The following is a 12774-nucleotide window of genomic DNA, read 5'->3' as shown; positions in this document are numbered from 1 at the left end:
AACCTTCTCTTCTCCAGGCTCAACAGCCCCAACTCCCTCAGCCTGTCCTCACAGGGAGATCCTCCAGTGCTCTTAGCAACTTTGTGGCCTCCTCTGGAGTTGCTCCAACAGTTCCATGTCCTTCTCACATTGAGGACACCAGAACTGTGTGCAGTATTCCAGGTGGGTCTCATGAGAGCAGAGTAGAGGGGAAGAATCACCCTTTTTGACCTGCTGACCACACTCCTTTGGATGCAGCCCAGGATTGGATTGGCTTTCTGGTCTGCTAGCACACACTGCAGCTCATGGTGAGTTTCTCACCTACTATCACCATTGGATCTATACAGTTTTATGTCTCAAAACTACAACATACCATCACATATTGTTTTTCCCTAACCAATCCCTAGCCTGTTTATTTTCTTGGCAGCATCAGAAATGAATTATTATTTATTGAAGAAATCATAACATCCATGTTGAGTGGAAACAGTGAAACAGCACAAATACCATGATGAATCTTCCATGGTGAACAGGTCAGGTTTTTCCTCCTGCCCTCTTTGGCACCAGCAATGACCCTACAGGAGCTCAGTTCTCCATCCTGCCTGCTCAGGGACTTGGTGACCAGTGACAGAGAATGATCCTGCACCTCCTGACCACCTCCGGTACCAGCGGGGCAAGGGATTTTTAAGAACTCTTGCCAGCATCCTCAAAAAAAAAAAAACCAATTAAAACACAGAGAGACCAATTCCTGCAGGGATCCACTCCGCAGGGGAAAAGAAAGGGAACAGCCTGGGCTCGTTCATGCAGCACCACACCACACACTCGGAAAGGCATGAAGAGGCGGAGACTGCAGTTAAGGGGGATTGGTTCCTGAAGTACCAGGCTCGACAGCTCTCCAGCTTTTTATCGTCCATCAGTTACATGAGAATGCACAGACATTTTGGCATTCAGCTGCACAGCTTGGAGGGACTCGTGAAAGCTGGTTTTACTTACAAGTCTTCCTGTCTAACCCAACACCTTTCCCATACCTGAATGTACTCAGGCTGAACTCTGGAATATTTCCTTGTGCTTTCAAAAGCATCTTGGATTTCTTGCAAACAGTAGTTCCAGCATTCTTGAGAATGGAATGTGAAAGGATTAAATTCATACCAACTGTTTAAAGGAGAATTTTCTCCCAGGAGGAACATCAAAAACTAGGATTAATCTGATTTTTCTGAGCTGAGAATGTCATGGTCAACCTCAAAAGAATATTCACATTCCAACAAAAAAAAAAAAAAAAGACTAAAAAACTTGGGGACCAATTTCGAAGCAAAACAGTTCCCTACCCCCTCGTGCATTTCTCTTAGCCACAGTTTCTGAAACCCTTGCTCTCAGCTTGGGAACTGAAAGAATATGAAAAGGCTGACTGGGCTTAAAACAGAAGTCACTGGGTTTTCTTCAGAAACATCCTCCTGCTTGGATGCTTCATATTTGTTTCTTCAGGAAAATGCTAAATAGTAAAATTTTCACCTTCTGATGCTTCAAATGAATACGCTAAATGCACCTCCAGATGTATTCAAATAGAAACACTCCTGGCTGCTCCACACCTGGCAAAAAAAAAAAAAAATCAAGCCATATACTTGCAAAAAGACTTAGGGGCTGATATTCAGACATTAATTTCTTTAAACCTTGCCTGAGGATTCCTTTGCTTACTTTCCACCAGACCCTGTTTGCACTTTATTTTCTGGAAAAACCCACCTCAATTTCCTTCATCAACTTTCATATTAAAGCATTTGTACTCAGACTTTTTAATCCAAAACAGAAATCATCTCTGCAAGTTGTAGAGGACACTAGAATATCAGAGCACAAGATGAACAGCCTTACTCTCCTTTTTTTCCTAATGAATCTCCTTCTCTAAGAACAAAACAGAAATTATGCTTACTCAACCTTGACAGCAACACACTAACCACTGCTGCTCTAAGCACAGAATTCTGACTTGACATATTGATGAGCTACTAAAAGTTCAAATCCACACAGGTTTGTCTTCCATATACCAACACTGGCAACTATGGAATCCCTCTATCCTCAAGTCAGACAAGAAACACTGTCCTAGCTGTTAAACTTATAATTATGCCCAACTTGAATGAAATAAAAGAACTCTTCTGCTGACCAACACCTATGTTCATGAACCCTGTACCCTCTGAGTCTGATGAAAATCACCCATAGGTATTTTTCAAGGATGATTTGGGTTCCTGCATTGAGGTGATACGGGACAATTTGCACTTTGAACTGTCCTCAAATAGTTAAACAAGTTAAAATATTTTATGTTCATTCCAGCTGCACCAATGAAGAAGCTCTGGGATGCAACTGTATTTTAATAAGATTTTAATGCCTTATTGGCTCTGGGGTTCATTGAGAAGCCCTTCTTCATAGCCAGTGAGAATCTGTGTTGAAGGCTTAGCAATTGCTGCATCTCCCATGACCAATTTAAAGATCTGAAAGAGACAAATATACTTGAAAGTTGTGATGTTTTTGAACTGTGCATGTTGCTTGCTAAGCATATGCTCATACAGATGTGCTGGTGGAGAGGAGGCAGGAGCAATCCATTTGGGGACTTATGTCTGATGATGCAGGTGTAACATGGAGCTTGCAGACAAGAGCTGTGTATGTTTGTTTTTTTCTGTTGTTTTGTTGGGTTTTGTTGTTTATTTATAATTCTTAGAAGGCTTCTTTGTTGTGCACATGCCTGGTAATTGCTCCTGCTCTTCTGGACCGTGTAAAAGTTTACCAAGAATCTGCAGCATCCCCTTAAGTTCATCCAAGATGATAAAAGGAGTACAGAGCCTAAGTTCAAGTCACTGCCCCATTTTCCTTTTGCTATGAAGTAAAGGTAGTTTGGAGAACAAAATTCTTAATGATCATGCAAAAACTCATGTCAAAAAGGACAATCCACACTATATGATTACCAGAGCCAAATATTCTGTACTTACAAACTCAATTACAATTTCCCAGGACTGTTGTATCTGCTGTTCTTGTTTGGCTCAAGGCTGCTTTGTCTTCTAAAAGGACATAGACATGGCCAGAAATGCACTTGTATCACCTACGGGTTTTTAACTAATACCACCCCCACTGAGAAATCTCAGCTTTGAAGCACAGACTTATCAAACTCACCATTTTTTTTACTACCAACCATATCAGGTGCACTATTTCATTTCTTTCTTCACAAGTAACTAACACATTTTTGAAAAGGGGGAATTAAGATAGTGCTTTTTAAATACTTCAGCACAAATATCATTATCTGTTGCTCATATCCAAGCCAATCTTTTGCATTAATATGAACAGCAGTTTCCTGCACTAAGGGTGTATTTTTATTTTGGGGCTTATTAGCTTTTCGTTATAAAGGCTGCAGCAGCCTAATTCAAGTGCTAAATGGCAAAAGACTGCTAGCACAAGTACATTCCCTGGTGGGCATTGTGCTCTAGCACAATTTTCCCACTTGCAGGATGCCTGGAAGACAGCAGGGCTTTTTCAACAGAATGAGCTGTTTCCATGAAGCACTGAGCCAGCTGCTGTTGGATACCTGAAATCAGGCTCAGGAAATGGATTCCTCATGTGCTATACAATGAATACTCTGCACAGGTAGGTCTCTTCTGTGTCGTGGGGCACATCTGTCTGTAAGAGAGTTTTGCAGAATAAAAGCATAAAAACAGTGCTGCATTGAAGTGTTTTGTGTATTGCACAGCTATAATTATTGCTTAAATACCTAAGCAAAAATCTGTGATGCTTGTTCATTAACAGTTATAATTATGTCAGAAAGGTATCATTAATGAGGAGAAGAGATGTGAATTCAAATCATCCGTCGCACAATATAAGAGCTCTGATTTTTTTCAGAATCTCTTCAGGCATGTCTCACTCTTCCCTCCTGCTTTTTCCTAATTTGAACTCCTTCTATGCTTCAAACAGATTTCACAGCTCTCCACCTCACCCTCAGCCACAGATTCCAAGTGGGACCTATTTTGTAGAGTCTGTTCATCCTACCCTTCCCTGTAACTAAGTTGTACCAGCACAGTTCACTTTTGTACCTTGTCCTTCCCCAGTGCCATTCTCACTTGAAAAAAATCTCATCTCTCTTCTTGCTCAAGGCACACTACCCAGAAGAGTTTGTTTACAGGTTGCAATAAAAGCCCATTAAGCTGTGTGGATCCCATCACAGCTCTACACTTTACCAGCCCCTGAGCACACATCAGTGCCTTCCCAGTTAATCAGTACCAGGGAGAAGTCTCTCCTTTGGGTTTTGCTCTTTTTACAGCACTGTTGATAGTTTTCAGCTTTCCAGAATTTTTCAATGTTGTCAGCATCATTGATTGCTGTCTAAATTGCATGTTTGATGGTAACATTTTCTGCATCCATTCATGATTCCACTGTCTTATTTATGTTGAAGTTCTGTAAGACTACACAACAGCAAAATATTTTTACATAGGTTTTTTCAGCCATACATCACATTCTTCTGCTGGTATGGTGAGGACTGGCAAGGAACTCTCAGAAGCAGATAGATCAGGGAAATCCAGTGACATTTACAGTATGAAAGTTACATGTTTATAGATGAGAAATTGCTTCAGTGCAGTTAGACTTATAGCATCATAAAATATCCTGAGCTGGAAGGGAGCCACAAGAATCAAGTGCAACTCTTGGATCCACACAGGAGAACCCCTAAAATCACACCATTTGTCTGAAACTATTGTCCAAATACTTCCTGAACTCTGTCAGGCTTTGTGCTACATCCCTGAGGAGCCTATTCCAGTGTCCAAACACCTTCCTAAAACTCAACCTAACCTCCCCTGACACAGCTTCATGCCATTCCCTCAGGTCCTGTCACTGGTCACCAGAGAGAAGAGACCAATTGACTGAAAATATCCTAAACACACACTCTGGCACTGGCATGAAACTTAGAAAACGTTCTGACAAAGCATGTATTATAACTTCACCTGGTCTTGACAAATAATTACACCTTGTGAATGGAAGCAGAAAAATAATTTGGTGGATCCACAAAAGACACACTCAGTATCACTTCTCAGGAAGGATTCCCACTCCTTTTCCCTTACAATGGAATTTCACATGGACTTTTTTTTGATAGGAAGATGTGAAAAATGTAAATAAAAAAACCCACAGAGATTGGCTGTAAAAAATCCACTCCTCTATGCCCTTCATTACTACTAAGATTTGAGTCATATAAAATATTGATCTAGTTGCAGAAAAAACATGCCACACCTGTCTATATAGATGTACAGTACTATCACAGTACCCTGTATTTGAAACTTCAACCATAAAGAGTTTTCCTCTGAAATGACAAGCCAAAGAAAGTAAAAATAAGGCAGTCTTGCCTAATGCCATAAACTATTAAAAACATGCTGTGGCTTTTTATTCAAAACTTGTACACACAGAAGATACCAAATTGTCAAGTTTTGTTTCCCAGAGACAGAGACAAGAGAGATTTGCTTTCTGAACTATAGTTTGGTTCCTTAGAGACAGAACTCATTTGTCACCTCTTAAAAGAAATCACATAGAGAGAAGAACATGAGGTTTTATGTCCTGTGAAGGAAAGAGTTTGAGGGTCACAATGTCAAACATTAGTGGTAGTGCAAGAATTATGATAACTTCACTGCCACCAGTTGTAACTGATTTATTCTAACTGAAAACTGTAAATACAAATTACTTTCTCCATCCTACAGAACACAACTAAATAAAAATTGTTGTCATTTGAGAATAAGAACTTTTCTTGAAGTGTCTCAAGTTGGACACCAAAATTACCATCATGTTACTTGAAATTTGGCTGATCTCTAGGCTAATTTTAGGCAAAGTCTCTGCAAATATATATCCATCTCAACTTCTAAGGAGAGAGAGGAAAAAGCCTCATGCATTTGCTGGTGTAGACATAGTCAACCATGTAGAAAGATGCCTTAGAGGAATTTGACTGTGAAGACTTTGTTTTGACAAAAAAGCAAGATCCTGGAACTATTGCTGCCGGAGAGATGGTTGCCCTGTGCTACTAAATGCTTTCTTTGCTTTTCAGCCTCACATCATGAATTGCACTGAAGTGCAAACACTCAACTCAAAATGGATTTTTTTGAAAGGTCAATCCTACAACACATATTTAGTTGGCATTTGATCTAGCAGGAAATTAAAACTTGTGATGATTTTAGGAAAGGAAAGATCAATACCTGAATGGAAGTTCTTATGTGTAAATTCACCCAGGCACTGGGAGGCCTTACCCATATACTCTGGCATGTGAACTTCAGGCTGCAAAGCCAGGATGCCAAGATATCAGCCTGAGGTTGCCCTCAAGAGACCAACAAGAACAACATTCAAAGCACATGTTCACTTCAGCTCTCAGCATCTATTCATTAAGCTTTCCATTCCTCATGAATATGGAATATCCTGAGCCTCCAGCAGGTACAAATCAAGATGCTCTTTTATCAGACTAAACATACTCTTGTGTGCACAACACAGGGTGGAGAATTAACTCAGAACATAAAAAGCTAAATTGCTGTCGCATTTCATTAGAAAGAGGGCAGCCAAAAAGAACTTTGATCAGGAGGTAACTACTGTATCCCAGGACAGGGAATTGTGGCTAAGCCATAACTTGAGACAGTCTCTGAAATTCTGTCTCATACAGTGGTCTATGGCCACTACTGACAAGGGGAGTGATGTGCTAAACAGGGAAAGATGTGGTATGCCTTCTAATTTTACAAACAATTATTTTGTAAACAGACAGAAAAGATAATGTGTTTCCAACAGCTTCCAAGAAAAGCCGTTTCCCTTCTCCATCAGGAACTGACCATACTCCTCCCTGCTTCAGGACAGAATGATTTCCAGTCTGCACTGAGTTAGGCCCAAAGATAGAAATGCTTCATCACTCCAGAGAGCAGCCAGTTATTTCAGCTCATGTCTGACTTCAAATTTGATCACAGATAAAAATAATAGCTCTTTGTGGCAGAGATACAAAAGCAAAAGGATGCAAATATCCTAAATGAGCAAGTATATATTATGCATACACATAATTTCATTGTCACATCACTTGTTTAATAATTCAAAGTCATGTTTTAGCAGTTTAGTAAATAAACCAAGAGTAATTTATTCAATAAAACATGCGGGCTAATTGACATATGCAGAAGATTATTGCCTAATACAGTGTTTAGTCTCAACATAAGACAATCTTGGCTTATCTAAAGTAGGAGGAGATTTTAGTCATCAGTTCAGGACATTTGTTCCACAGCTCATCTCAAATCAACCATCTCCAGGAACACTGTGGCTCTTAGCACTATTCTGGGATATCAATTCAATATTAACTCAAACAAAAGTGTGCCGCTTAATGAATTATCAGCTCAGCTCTCCAGTCTTTAAATGTCTCTGAAATGTCTAATTCAAGGGCAGCTTTCCTCAGGAAAGAGCCCTCAAACACCAGTTATCTGCAAAGCACAAACAGAACTTAGTGTTCTTTACATCTCCCTATCTTACAATAGAGCAGAATGAACAGAAACCTCATTTGAGCTTTACTTTGTTACATTTATGACACAGACAGACACATGTTGACAATATGGTCCACATTTCCCTTCTCATTCAGGAGCACAGAATGATCCCAGAGTAAATTTACTTCTCATCTGGGTAGGTCTACAGCTTTGCCTTGGCAACTGGAGCCTGTATGCCACAGGATGTGTTTTTCACACAAAGATCACTTGGGCCTCATTGCTGTCAGTGTACGCTAACAGCAAGTGCTTGCAAGGAGAAAGCCAGTGCATTTTGAAGTATTGCTTTTTAAAGGGCATTTAAAGGACACAGGGGACGAAATGCTAACTTGGTTCACCACCCATAAAAATTGTAAAATGAGTAATATGCATATGTTTTCAGAGCTAGACCTTGTACAAAGAAAAGATTTCTTTCATCTACTTGCTGTTTCCTTGAAACACTGAGTGTTGCCAACAAAGTGAGACTCCTGCCAGCCACAGAGCTGTCTCTGACAGGTGAGGATGGCCTCTGCTCCCCACTACACTCCGACTCATTCAACTTCTCACACAGAATAAATCCACATAACCCCTGACACACATAACTCAGTGTGCTGGTTTGGGCTGAAGTAGATTTAACTTTCTTCACAGTGGCTAGGATGGGGCTATGTTTAGGATTTGTTTTGAACACAGAGGTGATGATGCAGAGATGTTTTCGTTGTTGCTGAGCAGAGCTCACACAGAGCCAAGGCCTTTGCTGCTTCCCACACTGCCACACTGGTGAGGAAGTTGGGGGTGCATGGGAGATTGGGAGGAGACACAGCTGGGACAGATGAACCAACTTGACCAAAGGGATATTCCATACCATAGGACATCATGCTCAGAATATAAAGTGGGAGGAAGAAGGAGGAAGGGGGAACATCTGGAGTGATGGTGTTTGTCTTACCACGTAACCATTATGTGTGATGGTCCCTGCTCTCCTGGAGATGCTGAACAACTCCTGCCTGTGAGAAGTGGTCAATTAATTCCTTGTTTTGCTTTGCTTGTGTGTGCAGCTTTTGCTTTCCCCGTTTAACTGCCTTTATCTCAACCCACGAGTTTTCTAGCTTTTACCCTTCTGATTCGCTCCCCCATCCTGCTGAGGGTGCAGTGAGTGAGTGGCTGTGTGGGGCTTGGCTGCTGCCTGGGGTTAAACCACGACACTGAACAACTGTTTGGCAAGAGCACACACAGCAGCAGCACACACAACATGGGAAATGCTCATCATGAGTCCACTCCTTCTTAGGAGAAATTCTTCAGTCCCCAAAAATCACACAACACCTGAGGACTGCTGCCAATAGGAGAAATTCTTCAGTCCCCAAAAATTACACAACACCTGAGGACTGATGCCATCTGTACGAATGAGGAAACAGCAGACAGCAATTCCCTACAGCAGGCAGATGCAGCGAGTGGGCAAGGGGTAGATTATATTATCTCTAACTGCAACTGTAGCTGTTTAGTTTCAAGGAAATTTGTTTATTGTTTCTTACATCTTCTCACTCACAAGTACATAACTGGGCTAGTCAGAAAGAGCCTATCAAAGATTTGAGGCTCAGCTAGTCACAGGGTTAAGTGGTTTCAGGGCTATTGTGAAGCAGTGGAACTTCAACTCATACCACAATTCTGCCCCCAAATTCTCATTCCATCTGAGAACAATTCACAGCTGTGCTCCTATAATACTGTTTGAGGATGCAGTTGATAGTTAAATCTGGAGTAGTCACCATACTCTCCTTTTATGGCATGAAAGAAGTGCCAGAGGGTGATTCATCTGAGCTACTGTTCCAGCCTTTTCTAGCAGGAGATGATTCACACAGTGGAGATATCACTTCTGAGCTGTTCATGCAGGCACACTCACATTGGCTTTCTTTGCCAGTTCATGGACATGCATGTGAGTCTGTGTGTGCACAGACATGCCTGAAGGGTCCATTTCCTTGCCCAAGGACGTGGTGGCTGCCCCGACCCTGGCAGTGTTCAAGGCCAGGCTGGATGAAGCCTTGAGCAACCTGATCTAGTGAGGAGGTGTCCCTGCCTAGGGCTGGGGGTTGGGACTATATAATCCATAAGGTCCATTCCAACCCTTAAATTCTATGATTCTATGAAATGTTTGCACCTTGTTCCTGGGCTGTTCTGGACTGCACAGCAGCTGTTAGACTTGCACACGTATATGACTTTGAGGACTTAAAGAAGTATTAGCATTTCTTACACACCTGCTGGTTGAAAACATATTACCTGAAGTATCTACAAATCATTTACTTTTTAAGAAATATCGGTAAATCTACAAAGTAAATAACCTCTAAATAAGCAGAAAAAGGTATTCAAGACACTTGCCTTTCCTACCAGGAAAGAAAAACTTCATACAGTAGAGTTATGACAGTGCATGACAAACCTGAGAGGCAACCAGTAGACACTACTGATTATTGGCAAATTTGTATATGTCAGTGGAGGGATTCAAACTCTGACAATGGGAAAGGCAACCAAAATCCACCAATGACCATATGGACACCAGCAATGTATTAACCAATAAAGCCACACACTCAACAGACACTAGCTACTACTGCAGAGACAGCATCTGTCATAGAATCATAGAATTTAAGGGTTGGAATGGACCTCAGAGATCATCTATCTTTCCCTGGGCAGGGACACCTCCTCACTAGATCAGGTTCCTCAAGGCTTCATCCAACCTGGCCTTGAACACTACCAGGGTCAGGGCCTGAACCAGGAAAGACTTGGGATAAGGACCTAGTGACATACAAATACCTGCTGCTGACAAAACAGGAGACAGGAACTTAGCTTCCATCAGTTTCTTTGAAAAACTTACTAATCGCAACCACCACATGCACTGTAAACTGAGGCCACTACATAGAAGTTGGTATAACTTTCTAATGTCCTCACAGAACAATAGTAAAGCATGCTAATGTTAGCTGAAAGTTTAACAATATTGTCTAGCTTTTAAAATCTACAAAAATGTAGAATAGTAAGCTATGGTTCTTTTGATGGAACCTTCAGCGTTGTGTCATACGCTTAGACCAAGTTTATATATTCAAAAGAAGGGACACTCACTCACTGACAGTTTACTATTACTAAGGATGTTATTTCCATACAGAGGGTATGGAATATTTTTTTTTTTAAGTGTGATGAAGGCAGACACAGCAAGCAACTGTCCCTAAACCATGTAGCATATATAGCAGAAGAGATTTTTATAGGAATGGGAACAAAAAAAGATTATAAGAAAGAAGTTGGTAAGAGATAAATATTTGCCAGTAAGATTACTAAATGCATCACCAAGATTCATCACCTATTCAAAATACAGAGGGAACTGTAGGTTCCCATATCATGCTGCACATAGAAGCTGCCAAACCCCGAGTGATTATTTGGAAGGGTGACTCTGGTATCTTAGAAAGACTCTCAGTATCAGTGGCACAGCCTGAACTGGCAAGTATCATGAAGTCTATGAGAGAGCCAGCTCTTTTAAGGTTTCCCATGTTAAGTCTTCTGACAGGGACACAAATTCTGACACTTCTCCAAGCTGAACTGCTGAGTTCCTCTGAAGTGTGCTGAGGCATTTACCATGGGGAGAGAGGGAAGCTGCCCTCAAGAACAGGGTGTTTTTAAGTGGTACACCCCAGGTAGGGATATAGCTGCACTCTCAAGAGCTGAGCAGAAATCCCAGGTACTTCAAATTATTTCTTCAAGTATTTTATAGTATAGCCAAAGAGAAGCTTCCCATCATACTGAAAGTGGAGTCGCTTCTCCCACGTGCCACAGAACCACCTCCAATTTTCCTGGATGCTGTGGTCAATCTATCAGACACAACGTGATTAGCCCCCAGCTTGAAATCACCTTCTCCCTTGCAGTTTTCTCTCCAAAGTGAAACATTCAGTTTGGTGCCACTCACACAGGGATAAATTCTAAATTTGGTAGCTTGTGTAAAGCCCATAACAATACATGTTCAGCAGCCATAGAACAGTCTGTGGGAATGGCTGCAGTCTGGGGGTTTCTGTTCCTGCTCCTACACGGAGATGGAGGGCAAACAGTTTCACCAAACCCTTCTCTAAAGGGCTGCTCAGCCACTGCTGGGAGATGCAGAAGTGCTTTCCTATGTACCAATATCTGCTTAAGTTTTCAAAATGAAAAATGAAAGAGAACAAATGAAAATACTTGAAGATGATGCTCAAACAAGACCCAACCATGTGTTGCACCTGCAGTGCAATTTTCACTTCCTTTCAAACAACTCATCTTCAAAACATCTCTGTGATCCTTTGTTAGTATACTTACCCTGTCACCTTCCAAGCCATCAAGAAAATAAATTGGATACAAAGTCACTTTGAATGTTCAAGTATTTAAGCAAGTTCCCTGGGACTGTGTTCTCTGCATTTCCTTCTGTGATTACTCTACTGTAAAAACACACAAGGTGAACAGGAATAGAGTTTCCATCACACAGGCTACCTTTTCAAGTTATAAGCACAATTACTCATTGAAGAACTACACAGTAACATTTTGTTCCATAATAAAATCTTACAAAAAGAAAAAAACCCTCAAGTTGATTATGGCTAATGAAACATGGAAAAAGACTAAAGCTTGCTACAACTTAATTTTTGCAGATTGACAGATGTTCAAATCCAGCTGATCTCACTATGTTCCATATATAATAAATACACCATCAGCTGATGCTCAGCACTGTAAATTACTCTGTGACTACACAGCAGTGGAGAGACTAACTCTTGGCAGCCCAGTAGCTAATGGGGTTTTTTTTGAGCAGAAAAGACTTATTCGAAATGAATGGCACAACAATGCTGAATGACCAAAGGACATCCTGCTAAAAAGACAAGAAACCCCATTACTCCACAGATTATCCAGCCAGAGCTGCTAAAGTATCCAGAGGTGGAGAAATAAGTGACCTGGCTATGGGAGGAAGAAACTCAAACCAGGCTAAAAATCCCCACCTGGGCAGCAAGGTACGTAACATAAGAACCAGGTTGTCATAGGAGCTGTGCTGGCTCCCGAGTGAGCCAAGTAAAACCTCACCTGGGTACATCTACGTGACACTTCATGGACAACACTTAAGAAGTCACTCATGTATTTGTACCACTCAGCCTGTGAGTGCATGGTGGAGTTTCTGCCTGAGTCTACTGTGAAAGAGGAGTGTGTGTTTTCTGCCACAATCTCTCTCTCATTGCAGTCTCTGAGTAGACTCACTTTTCATGCAGAACCACTCCCAGAAAATTAGGTTTTAGCCCTTGGATAGAGACTTCTAAATGGGGAAATGGACATTCAGATTCAT

This window comes from Acanthisitta chloris, unplaced genomic scaffold (genome assembly GCF_000695815.1).
Source record: "Acanthisitta chloris isolate BGI_N310 unplaced genomic scaffold, ASM69581v1 scaffold5649, whole genome shotgun sequence".
In the NCBI taxonomy this organism is placed as follows: domain Eukaryota; kingdom Metazoa; phylum Chordata; class Aves; order Passeriformes; family Acanthisittidae; genus Acanthisitta; species Acanthisitta chloris.
The sequence above is the reverse complement of the archived record's forward strand: the minus strand, read 5'-3'. Positions refer to the sequence as shown.